Genomic DNA, 24473 nt, shown 5'->3' on the forward strand with positions numbered 1-24473 from the left:
GTCAAGTCATTTTTATTTGTGGATTAATTTCAAAAGATGATTACATTAATAGCAGTAATTATGTGTTTTGCTAACTTTTGATGTGCTCCGTTCAGACAAGTTTGCAGGTGAATGCACATAGAAGGTTGCTTCGTCTGTTGTCTTTGGGCTATGAAAATTACTATATGCGTGAGTCGTAGAATTACCTTGACTTCCATAGTATAAATTAGACTTGTTTATAAAGGTTTGTTGTTGCTGTACCTTTGTTTCTGAGAGTTCTACTCCAAAGCCTCCAATAATAATATAAATGTAATGCTCCGTTGAGTTAATACCTCACTGTGAATGTGTAAAACTGGAGTGTCATGCCCAATTTCGTTGTCACAATATGTTAACCCATTTTGTAACAATGACAAAGTTATATTCTATTCTATTCTATTCTAATATCCTGAGGTTTACTTTGCCAGTTAAACATTTTCATTGTACACCCTTAAGTTTTTTTGGTGTCCAGATATTATGCTTGGGTAGGTGCAACAGGTTATTTGAGACAATGACTAACATGCTCAGATATATTTGCTTCCTCAGGGCGATCACCAACCTAAACAAGTGCACAAGACTATGAAAAAATATATATATTTCCAGTTGTATAGAACATGGGTATTTGCATCTTATGTATTGAATCACATGGGAATTGTTGCCACTAAATCTCATTGCACTATTTTTCATTTCATTATTGTTACCATGCGCTATTTTCACCATGCAGTCTTATTGCCCTAATATCACAAAAGAAAATTGCACTTACAACCGATGCCAGGCTCCAAGCAAAATGTGATAAATATGCAAAGAATTACTAAAATCAGGGAGCGGGCAAATACCTTTTAACGGCACTCTAACTCTGATGAAGTAAAGGATCTGATTTTTATGTAAAACACAAGCCTATATGTACTGATGATGTAACTTTGAGGAAGATCAGTGGTCAGCTATAATAGCATCTATTATATTCTGATTGAACTTGAAGTGCCTGCCTCAGTAATGCAAAGAACATAGAGAAGGGGAGATCATTCCCTATATAAGAAAGTCTTGCTAAGATTGCGCGTCCGTCTCTCATCACAGTACTCCCCTTTATGATGAGTTGAGGGTTGTTTATTAAAATGGCTACCCCATCGTTACGGTTTTCATTCGAGCCACTCCATAATGACGGATATGGCCAAATCTCTTCCCACTGTTTATAATTTTTTAGAAAGGGGATGCAGCATTCCTGTAGTAAAAACACATCTGTTCTGATAGTTTTTAAGAACGATAAAACACTGTAAGCCTTAACCTCTGATGTCACACTTCTCACATTGATAGTAGAGAATGTAATGTTCATAATAGTTGTTAAAGTATTTAAACTAGTTAGACAAAACCGGGGGATCTGAGTCCATTCTTTGGTGATCATCGAGATCATCGAGAGTGTCACCTGTGTCAGACACATCACTTAAGAGTAGTACCTCATTTTGAGACTCACCGGGGAAAAATCTGGGACCCTCTGACTCTCTGTCTGTGGTTCCAGGTCTTCCCCTTTTTTCTGGGTTAGGGGGTGAGCCAGAGGACCTATCAAGGGGTCTCTTACTTCCTTGCCCACTAAGGGTCAGATTTTTTCCCTCCCCGACTTCCTCCGTCTCAACTTCATACAGTTCCCTTGTGGGCTTATTCACCGGCGATCGGCTTTCTTCTAAATCTCTTATCTTTGTTTCTGGTTTTTTCACCACTCCCAATTTTGTCTTACTTTTACTCCTCTTTCCAGAGCCCGTATGGGTTTTTGGAGAGTCATTCGCCTTTTCGATTTGTTTGTCTTCTCCAAATCCCGGCAATGGCGTAGCAAACAAATTTGCTAATTTGAACTCTCTTCCAGGCCCTTCCTGATTAATATGTGTTTTCGGAGTGGCAGTTGCTTTTTCTATTCGTTTGTCATGTCCAAATTCAGGTATTTTATGAGAAATCGAATTAGAATTATCAGGTTCTTCCTGTTTCAATTTTGATTCTCTGGTCTCTGCTCCAGGGGTTTTGGTAGGTACATCTGTTTTTTCAATTTGTTTGTCTTGTCCAATTTCTTTGTGCATTTCTTGATCAATTTCATTGGGTATTTCCATAACTTTATTCATTTCCTGTTCATCTTCATTGGGTATTTCTATAACTTCATTAATTTCTTGTTCATTTTCATTTTGTATTTCCATGACTTTATTAATTTCATTGTCTTTGTTATCTTTATTCACTTCATTGTCTTTGTGACATTTATTCATTTCATTATCTATGTTGTCTGACATCATTTCATTGTCTTTGTTGTCTTTGTTAACTGCCTTCCTAGCTTTCAATTTGTTAGCAAACGAATTCGGGTAGTTTCTAAAGAGGTGATTCGTTTCTCCACAGAGATTGCATTTTCTGCTATTGCTACATTCCTCAAAGGAATGTCCAATTGTTCTGCACTTTCCACAAAAAATTCGATCACATACCTCAGCCAGATGCCCATGCTCACCACATTTGCGACAGAGTTTCGGTTGCCCTTGATAGTGGATAAAGCCACGGTTTTCCCCCAGGAATATAGTCGACGGAATTTGTTTCAGTCCCTGAAAGCCCTGAGGATCTTGCCGTAGTTGGACTGGTACCCTCCAGGCACCATTCCAATAGCCTTTCTCACACCTCACCTTCATAGCCTGGCCTTTTACTGAGCAGTATCTACTCAACCAATAACAGACGTCATCAGCAATGATTATTTCACTAAACATTCTAACAACGACAATCTTGTTAGCATTATCAGTCAGCTTCTCCACTGTAAATCCTGAAAACTGGGACCTCACTCCCTCAAAGCGATTCCAAAACTCTTGATAAAGAGCTGCCGTTTCAAAACTCACATCAAAGTCTTTGCCAGAAGTCATTTTTATGACAGCATGTACCTCCTCCTTTTTAAACTTCAGAATCTTTTCAACAAACTTGTTAATAAAATCCGTCCTTGACATTCCCTCCGAAATTGCCACAACATCTTTGAGCAAGAATCTCACGCAGTTACGTCTCCGCCCGCCGGTATAACGGCAGGACTCGGCTGCTTTACTTCTAACTATGTTAAAATGGTTAGAATTGTAAAATTAATAATTAACAATACTCTTAAAACCGACGCCAATGACAGTATAAACGCATAGAACGAGCAGTGCTAACCTGATGCGTCCACCATCAACCGCAGCATTGAACCTTTGGCACAAATGTTAAGAAAAGATAGATTTGTCGAAGGCATCAATATCCCAGGAAGTGGGGGACAAATTACCAAGTGTGTTTTGTACATGGATGATTTTAATATTTTGTGTACTGACCGCGCATCTGTTGAAAGAGCCCTTGACTTGACTGAGCTGTTTGGGAGGGCGTCTGGGTCAAGGCTAAATAGAGAAAAATCACAAGTGAAGTTTTATGGAATGTGGAAAGAGACAGAAAAGGCAGGACTCCCGCTGACGGTGTTAAAGACAGACCAGAAAATCCTAGGGATAAAATTCAATGCGGATGGAGGAGGCGAGACCAACTGGGATGACGTGACAAGGAAAGTTAAGCAAAAACTTGTTTTTTGGTCACTAAGAAAACTGACAATAGAGGGGAAGGTCCTAATCATCAAAGCGATCATCCTCCCAATGCTTTTGTCAATCAGTTTAATTTTTATGCCTAAAAGAAACGTGCTGTTACAACTGGACCGAGCCATCTTTCGCCTTGTCTGGGGCTCAAAGTGGGAAAGGATAAAAAGAGATACAATGAAAAAGAAAAAGGAAAAAGGGGGGAAAGGAGTGCCTGACCTCCAGCTTTTCCTGGGAAGCAAATATGTCTCTCTCCACTTCCAAAACGCTGTGGGCCCACCCAACAACCCGAAAAGTCAAGCAATGACCCGTTTTTGGATGGGCTCATATTTGCGGAAGCTAAAGCTTGTACCAGACAATCGTTTGATTCCAGTTTCGTTTAACTTGCCACCAACACATCTCTTTATTCTGGATTTTTTTAAGAAGTTTGATTTGGAAACACAAGAATGTCACACTTTACAAAACCACAGGGCCCTTATTGCTATTGTGCAAGAGCGAGCTACAGTAAGCCCTGTGCGGGGGCTTGCGTTTGGCGAATCCACAACGGTTTGGAGCAACGTCAATCATCCTGCCCTCCCAAACAGACTACGAGACTTGTCATGGATGGTGGCTCATGAAGTTCTCCCAGTCAGAGCTGTAATGCACCACCGAGGAATGTCAGCGACTTCGACGTGCCCTCGACCTGGCTGTGGCGCCCAGGAGTCGGTGAGGCACCTTTTTTGTGAGTGCAGCGCTGCCAAGGTCTTGTGGACAATGGCCGAACAACTAGGAAAGTTCCCGGACTTGCCAGCAGGAGAGGTCCCTGATGCACAGTACGTGCTTTACGGGGTGAGTCGGTCGAGGAGGCATCGGAACGACTTTGCCAGGGACTGGCTCACTCTCGCCGCCATCAAGGACGCCATCTGGACCTCCAGAAACCTGCTGGTATGGAGGTGCAGGCAGATCCCCCCCGTGGCTGTGCTCCAAATGGCTGCAGATACCATACAATCTGCGAGCGGCGGGCCTAGGACGCAGCCATAAAGAAGACTCGTCTGCACCCACCCGGAGGGGGGAGCCGGAGCTACACTGTGGGAGTCCCGGCAGCAACGGCCTGGGTTGTGGAACCCAGAAGGGAGAGGACCCACGCAGAAGGGAAAGGACCCACACAGAGGACTGGAAGAATGCTGCTTGGGAGGGTGGGATGGCAGAGCTATGCCCTTGCACAATAGTATTGCCTTTTACACGCTGGTTAACTACTGTTAAAAGAAAATAACTCTGAAATTGTTTAATTGATGTTGAAAATGTCAGGAAAAAATGTTAAAACGTCATATCGTCACGTCATATTGTCAAATATAAAAAAATTGTGAATATGCTTGATGGCTGTGTTTTGCTGCTGTTGGTGTCGGTGGATTTGTTCAGACCGAGGACAATCGACTTTGGCCTGGACGGATCTATTGACACTAACAAAGATGTTATATAATGAAATTGTGAATATGTTTGATTTTCGAGAAGGTTTGTTCAAACCTCACTTTGTGTTTGCTGTTAAAAACGTAATATTGGAATATAATATTGTGAATGTGCTTAATTGCTGTTGAGATTGTCATGATTGTTTTCTGTTCTTAGTGTCAATAAATTTGTTCAAACCAAATTCAGCTTCTAAAGAGCTTAGTTTTTTTATTGAACGTAAAATACACATATATATATATATATATATATATATATATATATATATATATATATATATATATATATATATATATATATATATATATATATATATATATATATATATATATATATATATATATATATATATATATATATACATTTTGTGTTTCGTTTTGATGTAGTTAGTGGAAAACCCCTTAAGCGTTTTCAACATCAAGATTCGACTCATGTGAAAAAAAAAATCATTTCACTTGGGACTTCTGCAGTGGATATTGGTTTCGGAGTTTCTCTCTAACATTGTTTATCAAAGCCTGATCTTTGTGATGGCGGAACACACTGCGCTGAGATGGATTTAACACACATTGAAAATAAATCCCCAGAGTAAACCAGTGCTTCTTTGCTGAACAAACAGAACAAAGAGTCGATGTATGCATTCATCAAGGGACTGATCATCCCTGTGAAAATCAGAGGGGAGGTGGGGGGGGGGGTGTTTACATATTAGACCAGTTGACACTTGTGATGACAAGAGTAATAATTATCACTTCAAAGACGACTTATAACTCACATTAATTAGGCCATGAAAAAGGCCGTCTGAGAAAGTACTTTGTGTGCATGTGTGTGTATACACATTTTTATGTATATTTATTTATGTATAGCAAGTCAACTCTCGCAGCATCACTTTTTGAGATATTGATACTTAGCAAATTTTCTTTGGGCATTTTGTACTACATTCTGATTGGCTTAACATTCGCCCCACCCATTTTCTGCCTGTGTGTCAATAACGTTGCAGTCTCAGTTGTACGCATGCGTGAAATGGCAAATCTTTTTAAATTTTGAGTTTCTCAAAAAAAAAATCGCCCTGGACTGACAAAAGCACGTACAGTTGGGGGCAAAAGGCAAAATAAAATGCTTTCTATCACCAAAAAAGTTGTATTTTTGTATCCTTTTTGGAGCTCAATTTACCAAATCCAAAACCATTCATCATAGCATCATGACTCCCATTTTTGAAAAATGTGCATGCACGTGCGTGTATTTGTGCTCTTCAGTATAACACTTCATAAGGCTTTGGCCATTTCCGTTTATTTTCAACTCTTAGCTGTTTTAAGTCAGGAAACACGTAGTGAGGAATAGCAAATACAGCAGTGGGATACCTGACTCTATCCTTATCAAATTCTTGACCTGCTAAAGGATGGCGACAAAATATCATCTGAAGTAAAAAAGTGATTGTGCCCCTAATCAATAGTCCAATATAGCAGTGAGATTATTTTTAGAATTATAATTTGACGGTACGGACGTATTTGAAAAAAAAAGTTTTTGAAGAGCATTACTTCTTGTTGTTTTTTGTAATGTTCTTTTCATTTTTACGCCACATTTTTGTTTTACAATAGCAGAAAAATAATGATGTTAGTATGAGGTTCAATGTTTGAAACCATACTAACATCATTATTTTTCTGCTTAGGTTGCATTCATTTAAATTCAAAGATTTTAACTCGATTGTCTCTATTCCCTGCAGTATAACAAATTCTGCGCCATTAATAAATGGAGACATCAAACCTCCATTTTCCATTTGACTAGGCTACCTGGTTATTTCAGTATGAGAAATTATTTTCCCCCCATTTTCCACTTATTGAAACATAAATATTTTGTTTGTTTGTTTGTACATGATTCAAATTGAATCGTTTCTTCCGGCGCCGTCACGAATGGCAGCCACTCCAGCAGCTCCCGTGTTATTTTCGATTGTTCTCGATTGTTTGTTCTCAGCTCAGGGATGCTGCTGGAATTGTGAATTTCCCTTCGGGGATGAACAAAGTATCTATCTATCTATCTATCTATCTATCTATCTATCTATCTATCTATCTAATGTCCACATGATGTGAACAAAATATAATCTGAAGTTAAAAAAACTTTGAACCGGCCAATAAAACAAATGTGGAAGGAAACCTACACAAGTACGGGGAGAACTTGCAAACTCTGCACAGAAAGGGTGGTAGCTGGATTTGAACCCAGAACTGTGCCGCAGGCACACTAATCACTCAGCTGCCGTCCCGCCATATATAACACAGTCAAGTGTCTTGGCCTGTTGGCTGTGAAGTGTATCATGATTCGACTGATAATGGATAATGGACAATGGAAAAAAATAAAATAAAAAAATGAAATAATGAAATGCTTCTTCTTTGAGGGTTTTTAATATCGTCGGTCCTTTTTGGAACACTCCACCTCGGGGATTACTAAATATGTCAGAATTAACCAACTACTTATTTTGAGCCGTACAAGGTTTTTTATACTAATTTCACATACATTTGAATCAACGCTGCAAATGTTCCATTACCCTCTGAGATACACTTCTCCAAACTTTTAAGGGTAAGTCCTCGTACAAAAACACTGAAAACTGCCTAAACCGAAGCTCCAAGTATAAATCGGTATATATCTGTCATTTGTCATATAATTCAGGATTATATGACTGTAGTCTGATATCCATTGCCCCCTTTGCTGTTAACCTCTCCCTGATACGACAGTGACTTATAAGAATGCCACGTTCAACAGCAGATAATGATGTAACAGTCTCCTTAAATATGTAAAGTATAAGACTTAATAAAACCTGGCAGTGTGATTATGTCTTAAATCTTAACACTGCACTCCTGTATATGCAGTATGACACGGCAATCCATTTTTAATCTCTTCACTTATCCACCGGAACAAGAGAGAGAAAGTTCACTCGGAAATGACACAAATCAGTGCAATGGGAGTTTTGAAGTAGCGGAGAGCTCTGGGTCACAATTTCTCTTTTTTTGTGTGAAGATCCCAAAACATGAGGGGAATGTCACAGGGGTTAAAAGGCAATTAGCTGCTCACTGCTATCAGAGCGTTAGTCAGAATGATGACAATGATGGTACAAAACTCATTAATATATGTCCGAGCGTTGATATTGCATTAATAAGAGATCAAACAAGAATAATGAGAAAACCTGTGAACGATTTTTGCAGTGGGGCAGTTCTGGACGAATACTGGATCGTTTTGATTAGCTGGATGCAGAAATATACATGTTAATCTTGCTCAGTAGCGATTTTTTTTTTTACCTGAGGGTTACTGTACTATGTGCTCAGTAAGAGTGGGCGGATTAATCCTTATATTCATATTATTGATACTGAAGTAGTACTTGGATCGGATCAATACTCTTGTCTTGTGATTGATACTGTCTTCCCATTATAACGCTCTATCCGACCATTTTATTAGGCAGGTATCCTCACTAGTGTCACAGTGGTGCTGGAGCCCATCCCAGTTATCTTCGGGCAGTGGGCAAAGGACACCCAGAACTGGTTGACTACTCACTTGCTCATTCAAACCTAGGGACAATTTGAACTGACCACATAACCAGCCATGCATGCTTTTGGAATGTGGGAGGAAACCAGATTGCCCGGAGGAAACCCGAGCAGGCACGGGGAGAACATGCAAACTCCATGCAGGGAGTCTGCGGTAGCTGTAATTGAACCCTGGTCCTGGAATGGAAGGTATAGTTGTAATGACTATGGCATATTTATATTTTGATGACACTGCTTTTATGGTTTCACACACTTAAATTGTTTTCTGAAACAGTTGTCATATATATATATATATATATATATATATATATATATATATATATATATATATATATATATATATATATATATATATATATATATATATATATATATATATACACCGTAAATTCCGGACTATAGAGCGCACCTGATTATAAGAGGATAACCACTTTTGTACTTACACAAGCCGCACCTGTATATAAACCGCATGCGCCCACATTAAAGCATGTGACACAATCACAAAATTAATCCAAACCCGAATTTGTGTCCCGCGATTGTTACTGTATATAAAGTACACAGTCCAAAATCCACAGCTGTCAAAATGAACGGAGAATGATACCGGTACTTAAGGTTTGATGCAGACCTGCAGAGTCCGGGTCCCGTTGAAAATAATCCAAGGAAAAAAAAATTATATTTCCAAAGGTAAGGGTGGGGAAAAATATATATCCACTATTGTCCGCTGTGTCCACAAACACGTCTCACCTTTACTCCACTTCCCGTCAGCCCTCGTTGTTTTTCGCCCTTTCTTTTTGATTCGCCCGTAGAAAACATATCAGAATAAGTCTCTGAAATAAATACATTACAAAAATATACAGTAGCAAATACATATTATACATGGTTAAACATATTTACAAAGAAAGACGGTACACCAAGAGAGTTTTCAAAGCTTTAATAATAACATTATAACTTTCATCCCAAACCGTGCCTGTGAAAGGTAGCAAAACGCTACTAGGAACGCGCTCGCAACACTGTAAACTGGCCTGTTAAGAAAACATACCATACTTTTAGAAATCACCGTACACCGTCCTCATCTCCCTCCTTATAACGGCGTCTTCAAAGTCATCTTCCTCAGCAGGGAAAAGAGACTTTGTCATTTCGACGTCGTCCCACGCTCCCTTATTCAAGCACACTAGCAACACACTCGCAAAGTAAAATTTACGTGCAGTAGCTCTGTTTCCTTCTTTGTCGGACTGCTCGATTGCATTTAGCTTGAAAGCTGCGTCATGTGCCTTTCTTTTTGCAATTTGCATGATGAGGGAATGTTGTTGCAGTCTTCCTCGCCGCATATGTTCCGGTCTAAATCTTACCTTTTGTACTCGAGCACCGCTGGCGGCTGTTAGAAAAACCCTAAAATTGGCCGCATCACTGAATAAGCCGCAGGGTTGAACGTTTAGGAAAAAGGTAGCAGGCAAACGAGAACACTGTTGTTTCTTTCTATCTTTGTCTCAGTCTATCTTTCATTGTTTCTTTCTATCATTGTCTTTGTCTACCTACCTACCTACCTCTCTATCTATCTATCTATCTATCTATCTATCTATCTATCTATCTATCTATCTATCTTTCTTTCTTTCGCTCTCTCTTTTTCTTTCTCTCTTTCTGTATCTTTAGGTCCCTCTTCTCTCTCTCTTTCATTTTATCTGTCATGAATTTACGGTATATATATATATATATATATATATATATATATATATATATATATATATATATATATATATATATATATATATATATATATATATATATATATATATATATATATATATATATATATATATATATATATATATATATGCATTTCAGGTGGATTGGCCGGTCTAAATTGTCCCTAGGTGTGAATGAGCGAGCGAGTGAGTTGTCTGTCCCCGTGTGCCCTGCGATTGGCTGGCAACCAGTTCAGGGTGTCCCCTGCCCACTGCCTGGAGATGGCTGGGATGGGCTCCAGCCCCCCCGCGACCCTAATGAGGATAAGCGGTACGGCTAATGAGATGAGATGAGAATATATATATATATATATATATATATATATATATATATATATATATATATATATATATATATATATATATATATATATATATATATATATATATATATATATATATATACAACTTTTCTTTTTAAATACGTCCGTACCGTCAAATTATAATTCTAAAAATAATCTCACTGCTATATTGGACTATTGATTAGGGGCACAATCACTTTTTTACTTCAGTTAAAACAGCTTTAACTTGCTTCACCTTTTCACGGCGTTAGTTTCCAGTTTGCATAGTTTCCAGTTTGCGTTTTTTTGTCAGCATGTTTCATCAAGCAGTGCTTCTTAATATTATCTCATCTCATTAGCTACACCGCTTATCCTCAGTAGAATCGCGGGGGGGCTGGAGCCCATCCCAGCCATCTCCGGGCAGTGGGCAGGGGACACCCTGAACTGGTTGCCAGCCAATCGCAGGGCACACAGGGACAGACAACTCATTCGCTCATTCACACCTAGGGACAATTTGGACCAGCCAATTCACCTGAAATGCATGTCTTTGGAATGTGGGAGGAAACCGGAGTGCCCGGAGGAAACCCACGCAAGCACGGGGAGAACATATTATATTCTTTGAAAACAGCAACACTCTCTTCGAAAAATTGGCGAACACAGTTATTTCGTATTTCTGTGAAAAGATACTTTGATTTCCCTTTTTTTAATTACAGCCGCCATGTTGGAAATTTGACGGGCTGAAATTCTCACAGAACGCCATGGGCAAGGTGGTCAAAGGGCTACTGCCATCATATAGTAAAATGGTGACTTACTTTTAGTACACATGCAATTTATACTGTGGTCAACAATACTGGCGGCCCAGTAAAAATTTCATCACCGGCCTTAACTGGCCCCGATGCTGGACATTGAAAATGCCTATCTTAGGTAAATAAAATGTGAAACTATTGTACACAAATAAATATGGTACCTCTTACTGTAGTTTTAACTTCATGTGCCTTATAGTCCAGTGTGCTTTGTATAACATTTTTTTTAGAGGTTGCACCTTTTAATTAGGTACTCTTTATACGGTGGCAAATACAGCATATTGCAAATATGAGCAAACACCCATCCAAAACTAATATCCCTTTTTAGCTCTTGCTTAGTCACTCGAGCAAACGTACCTCATTATCTCTAGCTAGAAGAACTGCTGATACTTTGTCTCAAACAAGACAGAAAGTCTTGAAATGTGAGTGTTTTCACAAAAGCAAAAACAAAAAGAAAAGATAAAGCTAGGGAGGCACGGCCGACAGTCAGCAAGTTGCAATAAAAGCGAGCGGGGAAATGGCATAGCTAATGACGTCGCCATCAGATTTATTCCAAAGAGATGGCAGGAAGGAGGGCCGGATGATTTCTTCGCCCTGTCTTCCCTTTTCCCTGATTATGAAAGGAGACATGGCGTGAGGTCGAGGGTCAAGCCGAAAGGAGACAGCATTGTGTAGGAACTGTCACGCACCGCCACCTATTTTGACATGCACAGGCCCGTTTGTTGTCTGTCCAACATGCAAATTGGTGAGCCCGAGCTGTCATATAAATGCAGTCGGTTGGGAAAATGAGAGACCACCTGTAACCGGGGGAGAATGGCGAGTGATAGACAAGCATTCATTCGGCCCCCGCTCGTCATTTTTAGCGCCGCCATTCACCCATCACGCTCCCCCTTCTGCCATGAGCTATCATCAAAACACGCCCATCTCCAGTTGCAAAATTGAAAAAGCTATTCTTAATATTCAGAAAGAGCCAGTAAGAAGAAATTAAAATATGCAATAGAACGTGTTGAATGAGATTAAATGATTTCAGCCTCAGTGAATAAGGCCCATCTTGTAGACAGATGAGGATCAGACCCGGATCATTAGTGGTCCACAGTCCAAAAATCACTTTTTAACATGGAGGGATAGGTAGGGCACCACCCAACATGCTCCTAATGCTTTGAAAATGAAAAACGATTGAGTGTTAATGCTCTTGTCCAATCTGAGGGTAAATAGCTTACTCATATGTTCTTAACAGAATATCATAGATAGACAGACAGACAGACAGACAGACAGCCAGACAGACAGACCGACAGACAGACAGACAGACAGACAGACAGACAGACAGACAGACAGACAGACAGACAGACAGATAGACGGATGGATGGATGGATGGATGGATGGATGGATGGATGGATGGATGGATGGATGGATGGATAGATAGATAGATAGATGGATGGATGGATGGATGGATGGATGGATGGATGGATGGATGGATGGATGGATGGATAGATAGATAGATAGATAGATAGATAGATAGATAGATAGATAGATAGATAGATAGATAGATAAATAGATAGATGGATGGATGGATGGATGGATGGATGGATGGATGGATGGATGGATGGATGGATGGATGGATGGATGGATGGATGGATGGATGGATGGATGGATGGATAGATAGATAGATAGATAGATAGATAGATAGATAGATAGATAGATAGATAGATAGATAGATAGATAGATAGATAGATAGATAGATAGATAGATAGATAGATAGATAGATAGATAGATAGATAGATAGATAGATAGATAGATACTTTATTCATCCCCGAATGGAAATTCACATTTCCAGCAGTATCCCTGAGCTGAGAACAATACAATAATAAAGCAAAAAGAATACAATATACAAATACCCAATGTGACGTGCAGTTAGTGATATTGATAACTATAACCCGTCACGTTACCAATAGATGACAAATATTATCCATTATCCTGAATCATCGGCATTGTTAGGACTAACACGTTTCCAGATCACAGTTACTTTTCTTGTGAAAAAGTATTGTAATGTGTTATTAATAAAATTAAGTAACCCACCTGTCATTACTACATGGAACGTAACTGCATTACTCATTTATTGCAGACGATGAATAAAGATTATCCAATGCTGTTCTTTCTGCATTACTCATATTGTCACATCAAACCCTTGATCTGCAATAGTAATGAGTGTGCAGTATTATACCTCCTTACAAAGTACAACTGAATACAGTTCCGATGGCGTTGTCTCAAGCACATAGTATGAGAACGCAGAATTTTTCCTTATGCAGATACTCTCCCTACCATATATACGCACATCCAAGCCAAATTTACAGCTATTAAATGAAATACTGAAATCAACAGGTCAATTTTTTATGTGTATATTTGGTTGTGTGTCACCAGTCGTGATCGGTAAGCAGCGCATGGGTTTAGGGGCGTCTCTTAAACAGGAACAACAAACTAACTCAATCAATTGGGTCATGGTAAGCACAGAATTTCAGTGAGATAATTTCTAGTCTTTTTATTTGTAAAATTATTTTTGCAATACACTGTGCATGGAGAAAAATAAATGTCTTGGACAATACCCATAAATTGAGAAATAGATGTTCAAATGGTTTGAAGCCCACACAGACATAATTGATAGGGAGTGTATAAAATATGTGACTATTTTAAAGCATTTGGGGGGTGTGGCTTCCAAGCAATTATACACAGTGATTTGTGGACTTGATAGTTTCTTCCAAAGTAACACTTTACTCTTTGGTGTCAGTAATCTGGGGGGTAACTGAGTTACATTTTAGATGAAGGAACTAGTAACGGTATCATATAACTGTTTTTTTATAATGCGCCCATCACTGGTCATCAGGTGTCACTTACACATACTGTATTCAAAACATTATAATAAGATGTGTTTCATTATTCCCAAATTGCATTATTAATAAGAAAAAAAAGTATTGGTCACATATTTTACAGTTTATCTAAAATATGCGACTTCATTAAAAACGTAACATCTTTTTTTTTATATACGTCTACTTATACCAAAAACTAGCTTATTCTGGCTCTACTTTTTGGTGCAGAAGAAGACAATGCTAATGTCCTGGGTTTAAAAGGTTTTTTGGGGATTTAGAGAAACAAGCTAGTCTTGGTATTTAAGAAGATGTAAGGCTGTACTTGCCCAAGACACATCACAGGAAGTGGTGCCCCAATGACCCTGGCAGTGAAGGGATCTGTGACGGAAAAAAGCTAAATCACAGTATACAAAATGTATTTGTTTTCGCATCATAGAAAAAAACAACAACATTATTTTGCAACATGCTAATGAAAATAAATATTTCCAATTTCAATTTCTTGTTATGAAAAGTGTACATGATAGAAAGAGCTAAAGCATAACAAAGTAGAGTGTATAGCCCATAAAACATGGTAAATACAAAATGCCTATTTGCACGAATACAAAAACACCACCTCTAAAGCTTTTGTTAGGTCATGTCTAATTCATTAGAAGCCATGTTTGTAAGAGAGAAGTTAAAAAGAATCAAGATATTCCCCAAAGACTTAAATGCCGCCATCAGAACAAAAGGATCACATAGTGTATTCGCTCCTTCCGAGTGAATTTACGCACGACATCGAAATCCATGTCAGCATAAGATAATGACGTCCGTCCACTCTTGTCAGTTTGCCCTACAAAAACATTTCTCCCAAATTATCCATTAAAATTGAGGGATTAGGTGTCTTTCTGTTATAATATGGGGCAGAAATTGTCCTCATTATATGATTTAGTCCAGTCAAATGTATTCAAATGCCACCTTTATTACCCCCGAGGTGCTTTGCATAAATTGAATAAATCCAACGGCTACTCTGCAAGAATCAAACATATCAAAGGTTTCCTGTCTTTGAAGTGGGGTGAGACTCTAATTCCAAAACAGATTTTCATGATAAATAAATACATAATTTATGAATATGTGGTTGTAGTGGTGAAGATGACGAAGAACTGGAGGAGGGGAGGGATATGAAAGCAAGTCTAAAAAATGCATTTAAGATGCGGGAAATGTCAAGAGACGGCAGAATGACACACAAAGTGCTGCCTGCCGACCAGCTGCCGGACTGATAAACAAACTGATTAGCATATGTACATTGGAGCATAAGTTATGCTCATTTGCTTCAACATATTCGCAATGCGAATATGACACCCTGTTTGGTGCAAGTCATAAAAGTCTTGATGGAAATAATGATGACGGAAATGATTTAATTACTGAATTCTGGAGAAATTATGATGACGATATCGGAAACAAGCAGAAGGACTAATTGCACCAATTATTTTCTAGATAGCCTATAGTGAGTAAACAAATAAATGGGCTAATCAACTTTTTTAGACATATCCATTTTCAAGATATCCTCGGAATTGAGATGATAGAATTAAATATGGATTTTTCACAGACAGGATTTCAATTATTTTTTTTTCAGGTTAATTGTTTGCAATCTCTTCAAGAGTTAAAGTTAATGAAATGAAATGAAATGGAATGATTTGCATTTATATAGCGCTTTTCAAGTCAATGAAGACTTCCCAAAGCGTTTTACCTTGTGCTTCACATTTACCCATTCACACACACACACCAATAGTGGCCATGCAGCCATGCCAACTTTCTTATTGGGGGCATTAGGTGTTAAGTGTCTTACCCAAGGACACTTCGAACCGGGATTCAAACTGCGTTTTCTTGATCCCAAGACGAGCTCTCTACCTCCTGAGCTACTGCCGCCCCATATAATCAAACAGTCGGTGTCATTTGATGGTTTTTTAACCATTTTTTTCATAAAGTAACTAGTTTCTAATCGGTCAATATTAAAAATATTGTTTTGCTCTCATGCATTAAAAGATTGAGACAATTACATAAATCCCATTTTGCGTACGAGTGTGTGAATGTGGCTTATAGGCTCTGAAACGACTGAACCGATTTTTGTGAAAATTTACACAATTGTTCTTTAGGATTCCGTGAGTGTCTTGAGCTAGGTTTTCCGCTTTGCGTTTAGGAGGGCTGGAGCCCATCCCAGTTATTTGCAGGATCTGGATGCATACCTGGTAAAATATTTTGGAGTGACGGATGTCCAACTTTATCACGTCATCTGCAATAGTTCCACACTCCACACAACTCACCCATCTCCTACTTCACGTTGGTTAAGAAATTCAAAGTAAACAATTGAAATGTTGATTGTTCCTCCTATTCTCAGGCCTGCGGTGCAAGCAATCATAACAAAGAATACAAAGCAGTCTTTGCAATTGGCTTGGAGCTGTTTGATATAGACGTCGAACAAATGTCCGTCTGTTTATTAAAGGTACCCGTAAAGTGCATTACATGTTTTCAAACATTTACAAATTGAGTTCGGAAGGATGAATCAATTAAGCCTTTGAGTTACAAACCACAAACGGAGCGCCAAGAGGGGTGAATAATGAAAGTTCTGCACCTACGCAAATGTTCATTTAACCTGCACGCCACAAGGTTATTTCTACTACCAACGACCAGAACACACATTCTACAACCAAGCGCACACGCGAGCTCGAAGGAAGGATGATTTATGTGGGAAGATCCATCTTCATCATCTTGCCGCTCACCTTGGTCTCCATCAGTGTTAATTAAAGGAAGGTCAGTGTCAACCCCCTCCCGCCTTTGCTACCCCCGTCCTGCCCTCTTTTACATAATAAATCACTCCAGATACACAAAGGGAGCTGTTGACACAAACAGACTGCTTGCAGCTAACTAGCCAACTGCAGTTCATTGGACTGAGGGCTCATTTCAAAGCATATCATAAATAATACCCAACGTCACCGTGTGGCGCCTCCGTCTGGCAACTGAAGAATAGAAGAAAAATACACTTTGTTCGGGGACAAAAAATAATCCATATCTTCAACAATTTGTGGAATCTCTAAAAAAAAGAACATTTTGTATTTTATCCGCGTTGCACTCCGGACAATAGGGGTGGGGAATACTGGGAATTTTTGATCCCATTCGGTCCAGTCTCGGTCATTGGTAGAATGTAACAATGTCCTCTTTGACTAATAATATTGTTGCGGTATTCTACATAATCTCTGTTACTGTGATTAAATAGGTACATCGTCGTGTTTGTCAGGTTCATTATCGCTTAATAAAGAGGACTTGCATTCTTAATAAGGAGAGGGATTGGAAGAGGTTAACAGGTATACGATTGAGAGACTGTTGATGATACGAAAGTACTCACTGTGCACTTAAAATTAAAGTTACTGTAACAATAAATGGACTCACAGTCCAAACAATTTTTCTGCATTTTTATTTTCTTTTTTTTTTCTCTGACAAAGTTTGCTAGTGTAAACTAGATGAGCTGATGCTGGCAGTGAGCAGTCACGAGTGGTAAACTGTCTTGAGCGGTCTCCAGAGGTAAACTGCTGCTGAATTAGATTTTTCTTTGTATAGTGCGCAATATTTTTGTATCACATAAAACTCGTTCACCGAACTGTGTTTAGAAGGGCTCGTATAAAGAGGTACCATTGTGCAACACTAACAAACGGAATAAATACATCGAAAAGACAGAATAAGATCTGGGCTGGTTCAGGAGGGCATATCTACTAGAAAAGGCACCAGAAAACTCGTGAGGCGTGGTTTTAAGAAGAATCCTGGATAGCATGCTTACCTTCCACTCACATATTACCAGACCCCGCCCTTCCCTCACCCCCCGCACCACTGCTATTCTCGTCCACAGTCTTGTCACATCCCGCCTTGACTACTGCAATGCTCTCCTCTTCGGCCTTCCTCAAAAGTCCCTTCATAAAATTCAGCGTCTTCAAAACACCTCTGCTCGCATCATCACAAAAACATCTTCCCAGCAGCACATCACCCCCGTTCTCCAGCAGCTACACTGGCTTCCTGTTCAGCATCACATCAGCTACAAACTGATCCTATATACATATATGGCCATTCACAACCTGGCTCCTCCTTACCTGTCCGACCTTCTCCAGGTGCACGTCCCCACTCGCTCCCTCAGATCCTCGTCCTCCCTCCGACTGTCAGTGCCCCCTGCCCATCTGAGCACCATGGGAGCCAGAGCCTTCAGTCGCGCTGCTCCCAAGCTTTGGAACAATCTACCTCCGGACCTCCAAAACTGCACACCTCTCTCCACTTTTAAGTCCCGTCTAAAAACACACCTGTTCAGGACTGCCTACAACACATAGCTTCTCCATTTCCTATGTTTTTATGATTTTATGTCTTGTTTTTATTTATTATTTCGCTTACAACTTTTTAAATTGTATTTTTTCATTGTCTGTACAGTGTCCTTGGGTGGCCTGAAAGGCGCTTTTAAATAAAATGCATTATTATTATTAAGAGTCTCTGAGTGCAGTGGAACTTTACCAATTTATTTTAAATTCAACCAGGGCCAGGATAAGCTGAATCACTGAAATGTGACTGTTGTGGCCAGGGCCAGACAAACCAAATGCATACTGTAGATACAAAAGTCCCTTATTATTCGCTGGATCTGCTATTCAAATTGGTCTCGCGATATCCATAACCCGCAAAGTAAAAATCTGTATTTATTTATACGTTGAAACTTAAAGACAAACTTAATTTACAGGCTCAAGTATTTTTTCACAAATAAAAGTATTGCACTTTATAGACATAATTTTTACAAATACCTTCTGTACTGTCAAATTATAATTGTGATAATAATCTCGCTGCTTTATTGAACAACTGTATAAAGAAAACGATTCACTTTACTTCGCATGATAGTTTGCTGCCATCATGCAAAATTGCATTTACTCTCCTGTCAGCAACCCAAAAGTGTAAAGAGCCATTTTGGACACAGACAAATTTAAAAGCCTTGCAAGGAAGTAAATACAGACTTGTCAATTGATGTTCACTGGAATACACAGAAAATGTGTTGTGTTTGCCCTTTTACAGAAACCACTTGTTTTTTCATTATCAAACATTTTTAAAAAGCGCCAGGAAGCCACTAGGGAGTGACAAAGACCAGCATGTTATTCCAGAGCAAGTTTAGCTAGTGGGGAAGTCCAGGTTTGCTTTTTGGTGTTTTTGTCAGACAAGAAAATTTTGTTGACATAACGGCTAGAAGTCCAAAAAGATTTGCGCTGAAGTAATGTAGATTTGTCAAGCTGTTTGTGTAAAGCTTAAACCGCAAAGTCATTGACGCACAGTCAGAAACAAGCAGAAAAGGGTCAGAGCGGCTGTTTAACCAGTCAGAATGCCGAACACAATGAACGGTGAAAACCGCAAAATAGCAAAACCCCAATAAGTAATTGGTGATACAGCCAGGAATTACTGTATTTGTGAAGCTGATCTAAAGTCAAACGGATATAACTGGAAAACCATTTTTTGACAATATATGTAGTGACTCATATAATTATGACTACCTATGCTGTGACATTTTACAGTATTGTGACAGAAGAAATATCCACGGGTAAAACCGCGGCTTCCATTCCACAAGAGTGCGGCAATTTGGCCAGCCTCACGTTACCTTTTTGGAAACAAACAACGCCTCTTATTGCAAATGAGCATTTGTGGCTTCGCTGTCTTCCCCCCAGTCATCAAGCAATAGATGTAAGTGAAGCCGGGCTTCTCTATCAGTAGAGTTTCGTAGCTAGATGGAAAATTCGGCCAACACTCAGGCACAGAGAGTGTTCTGCCGCCTTGCATTAGCAGAGCCTGTCTTGTTGCTTTTGATGTACAGTAATCCCTCAGTTGTCACGGTTAATGTGGACCAGAACCCCAAGCAAAATGTGAAAATCTGCGAAGTAGCGTCACACTTTCATAAAAGCCTCCAACCATCAAACTTATCACGGGATGCCATCCTTACTGACTTAGAGTGTACAACTCTAACAAAATAAGAACTATAGATATGCAATAATAACAAAGAATTGCAGTCGAATAAATGGTGTTTGTTGTCATTATACAAAAGTGCAATGAAATTGGAAAGCTGCTCCTTTCAGTGTTAGAAAGCACCTTTGAGAGTGGCTCGCTAGCATTGTGTGTTTTCAAATTGAGCCAGGTATTGCAATGATTAGAATGCAACCGTCCCGAACGTAGCGATTTCCCAAGAGTCGTTGCACCAGGTCATCTGTTTCATGGGTAATGGATCTGGCGTTTGTAAGAAACAGGCTCAGCAGGGGTGGCTTAAAAGAGTTGTTAGCCTAGCCATAGCAGTAGGCCACACCTGCAGGTTTTCTCCAAACTCTGCCTCAGTCGCTTCCCATGCTTGATAATAATCCATGTAACATTAGCATCTGATTTTCCTCACAGTCAGATTTGATTGATGAATTTATTTTTAATTGTATCGAGCCGTTAAAAGTGACCAGGGGCCATGGAGTTTGTTTTGGTAGCCACGTGTGCGCCTGCTCCGCTGTTTTATTGACAGCATATATCAGCCTATGAAAGTCACACTCACAGACAGTCACGCCCATCCAACACACAAAGCCCTGTCTAACCTGCCCCTGTGATAGCATTTGCTGTATGCTGTCCATCGGAACACAATCAGTGTTGGGCATGTTACTATAAAAAAAGTAATTAGTTATAGTTACTCAATACTTCTTCTAAAAAGTAATTGAGTTAGTGTTTGAATTACTCTATAGTAAAAGTAACTACTTACCAAGGAAAGTAACTATTTTCATAACTTTAAAAATAATATGTTGTATCTCAAATAATTTGAAATTTTCTAAGCAGTATTTGAGTCAGTCAGAGAAATAAAGACAGGTAGTTAGTTGTGTTATAGCACCTAGTAATATGTACTGCACCTCACCAGCAACGGATTTATCCAACATTGAAGTGCAAAAAAAACCCAGTAAACTATATGATGAAATAACAAACAGCGGGAAATGATAAAAAGCGATATAATAAATTTAATAAATTTAATTCAATGCTTACAACCTGAGACAACCAGTCAAGTAGACACCGGCAACTGAACTTAAGACATTTTCTTCACTATTGTAAAATAATATAAAGTGAGTTTCACTCTTTGGCATAAATCACAGTTTTAAGTCAGTCAACTGGTCAAGTAGACATATGCTGCTGTACTTCAAATATTTTTTTCACAACAACCCAACTTTAACTCAACTCAGCTTAATTTAGTTAATAAATTCAAGTCAAGTCAAGTAACATTTATTTATATAACCCTTAATCCTAAAAATGCCTCAAAGGACTGCACAGGATTACAATGAAACAATTACCTGATCTTAAACCAACATGCGGGCAAGGAACAACTCAAAAACCTCAGCGTGAGGAAAAAGAGAAACCTTGAGAAGGTAATCTCCCTTTCAGGATAAAATAAAATAAAAGTTAACAAAGAAACCTTAAATAAACCATGAAATAATGAAAAGACCTAAAATGTATAGAAAATGATAAAATATAACGACGGTAAAAAAATATTCGTTATATTACCTAATTCCTGAATTAATAACGCCGTTCCCAACACTGAACACTCTGCGTGATATGAAGATATCAATGACCATAAAGACAATGACACTCAATTCAAAATAACCAAAGAGCAAAGTAGCAAGCAGCCTTTCTATTTCACATGTGTTAATCCATCCATCCATTATCTGCACCGCTTATCATCAGGAAGGACACGGGGGTGCTGGAGCCCATCCCAGCTATTTTCGGGCAGTGGGCAGGGGACACCCTGACCTTGTTGCCATCCCCAGTCGCAGGGCACACAGAGACAGAAAACTCACTTGCTCGTTCACAATTTGGACCAGCCAATTAACCTGTCTCTGGAACGTGGGAGGAAACCTGAATGCCCGGCAGTAAAACCCAACCAAGCACAGGGAGAACATGCAAACTCCGCACAGGAAGGCTAGTAGCTGGATTTGATCCCTCCCACAGACACGCTAACCACTCAGCCCCCCCTGGCTCGGGTTAATCCTACAAAATTTATCTGAAAGGACCACTTTTATTATCAAGTTTGATAACTAGTAGTCTAAACTCTTGTAGAAACTCAAAATAAGACATCAATAAATTTTGAACTTGCACGGAAAATAGGAGAGGACTGTGCGAAAAAAAACCTGAGCTAAGAAAATTCCAACCAGTTCTTTAAAGGTCTTCCCGAAGCCCTTTATGTTCATTTATTTTTATTTTTTTTTAATATTCAATGTCCTAGGTTACAAAAAGTGGATCAGCCCCAACGGGTGTGTAAATCAGAACAACATGATTGTCCAACGGTGACAATGATGTAAACAACGCATGACAGGCAAAACAATGGACAACCATTAGACAACAACAACTGTGCACAATACTAGTAAAAAATACTCAGCGAACTTCTTCGCATGTGTCCGATTGTAAAAACAGAATAAATCATTTATTGTCAGAAATTGACCAATTAGGTAATACAGTAATCCCTCGGTTATCGCGGTTAATGGGGACCGAGACCACCTGCGAAAACTGAAAATCCGCGAAATAGCGGCACCCCTTCAAAAATGCTTAAAAAAACGTATTCAGGTAAACAGTATACCCCCCGCCATTAAACCGAAGTGATCGCTGGCATGATGGCTAGGAGTTATTGTGTGACTCATCCAGAACTCTTCACACTGGAACTGAATGTACCAAAACATGAACCACAAGTGCAGCCAGTTGGCTTACATAATCAATTTACACGGAATAGGACTGAGGCCAAACCACTACGAACCATTCAGTATGATTGTATTAACCGCTCTCAACCACATGCAGCCATCGCAGCTTATTTCGCCTGTTAACACTACCGGTTACGTATTGAAAATAAAAACAGTGAAACTATGATATTTAATGAGTGTTTGTGAAGCGTTTTGGGCAACAACAGTTAAAAAAAATCATTTTAATGAAATTGAAAGAGCTACCTTCTGACAATAACATCATACTTTAGCTAGCGGCATTTAACTGCTTTTACAACAAATACACGAAACCACACACAATTACCCGTGTTTAGGTAGTACAAAAAACCGCTCGCTTTTGGTATAATAAAGTCAAAATTTACATGAAATGTGACAGAAGAGAATATACTTACGTCGCGTCGCCGAGTTCCTCCATGATAAACAGCGCCACATAAGAAGGGGGTGATGTGGGAGGAGTTGAAGGAGGGGGGGTGAGCGAAGCGGTAACTCACCATGACTAATCATTGTGTCAGGGCCTTCCCCTCCCCTTCACAATAAGAGTGCCCACAACGTGTCCTCAGTTGACATAAGCTCGCGCTTGCTTAAGTCAATAAATGCCTTTATTAAGAAGGTAAGGTATATTTTTTAGACCCGCGAAGCTCTGAACCTGCAAAAGTGGAACCGCGAATTAGCGAGGTTCCACTGTAGTGTATAATACGGGCTTTAAACCCTAATTTACAGGTATATGCATACTGTCTTACACTTTGTAGTTCAATTAACAGATGTGGTTCAAAATAGAACCCAAATGTACCTGGCAGGGGAGATACCATGATCATGGCGGTTCTGATCTTGTATACTGGTGCACAGCCATGATCTTTGATATTTGCAATCGGGAGATGGAATAAGAGCTTGCTCTGTTCACTCCACGCATCGGCCCGGTATTGCAGTACCTCCGGGAACGGTGCATTCGCAATGATCGCAGCAAGGCTTTAAGGCTAGGACCTTAGCTTGGCCCTTTGGCTGAGAGTAAGTGTCCCGGCTCCTAGGCTTTGTAGCGTGTTATGAACTGACCGATAACGGATAATGGATAATGAATAAAGAAGACAGAACAATAACCCTTAAAAACCCCAAAACCCCAACACCATTTACATTTAGAAAAGTACTTACTAGTAACTAAAGTTTACAAAATAATAATCAAAGTACAAAGTCCACATTGAATATTCTGTAAAAAAAAATATCGTCACACAAATTTAGGAGATATTTTTAAAAATAATCGCAAAATCCCCTTAATTAATAATAGTACAGCTGTTAATAAGACAAGCCCCTAAATTCACCATATTTGTGTTTCTTTCATGTTTATGATACAATGTATTAACATGTAGATTATATAGGCTGACAAGGTTTCAATTAATAAGGGTTTATTTTTAAAATAAATATAATAACAAACCTCTTAACAATTAAATTTTACAATTTATTAGCAATGTTTTGGATGGAATTATGTGCTGC

General features: G+C 39.1%; 1 pseudogene; it reads left to right on the top strand.

Annotated features, from left to right (window-relative positions):
* Positions 1 to 23792: 23792 nt before the first annotated feature.
* LOC148371652 (U2 spliceosomal RNA) lies at positions 23793 to 23939 on the top strand (annotated as a pseudogene).
* The last annotated feature ends 534 nt before the right edge of the window (positions 23940 to 24473 follow it).

This window comes from Urocampus carinirostris, chromosome 2, assembly GCF_059441175.1.
Source record: "Urocampus carinirostris isolate Australia breed hairy pipefish chromosome 2, RoL_Ucar_1.0, whole genome shotgun sequence".
NCBI lineage: Eukaryota > Metazoa > Chordata > Actinopteri > Syngnathiformes > Syngnathidae > Urocampus > Urocampus carinirostris.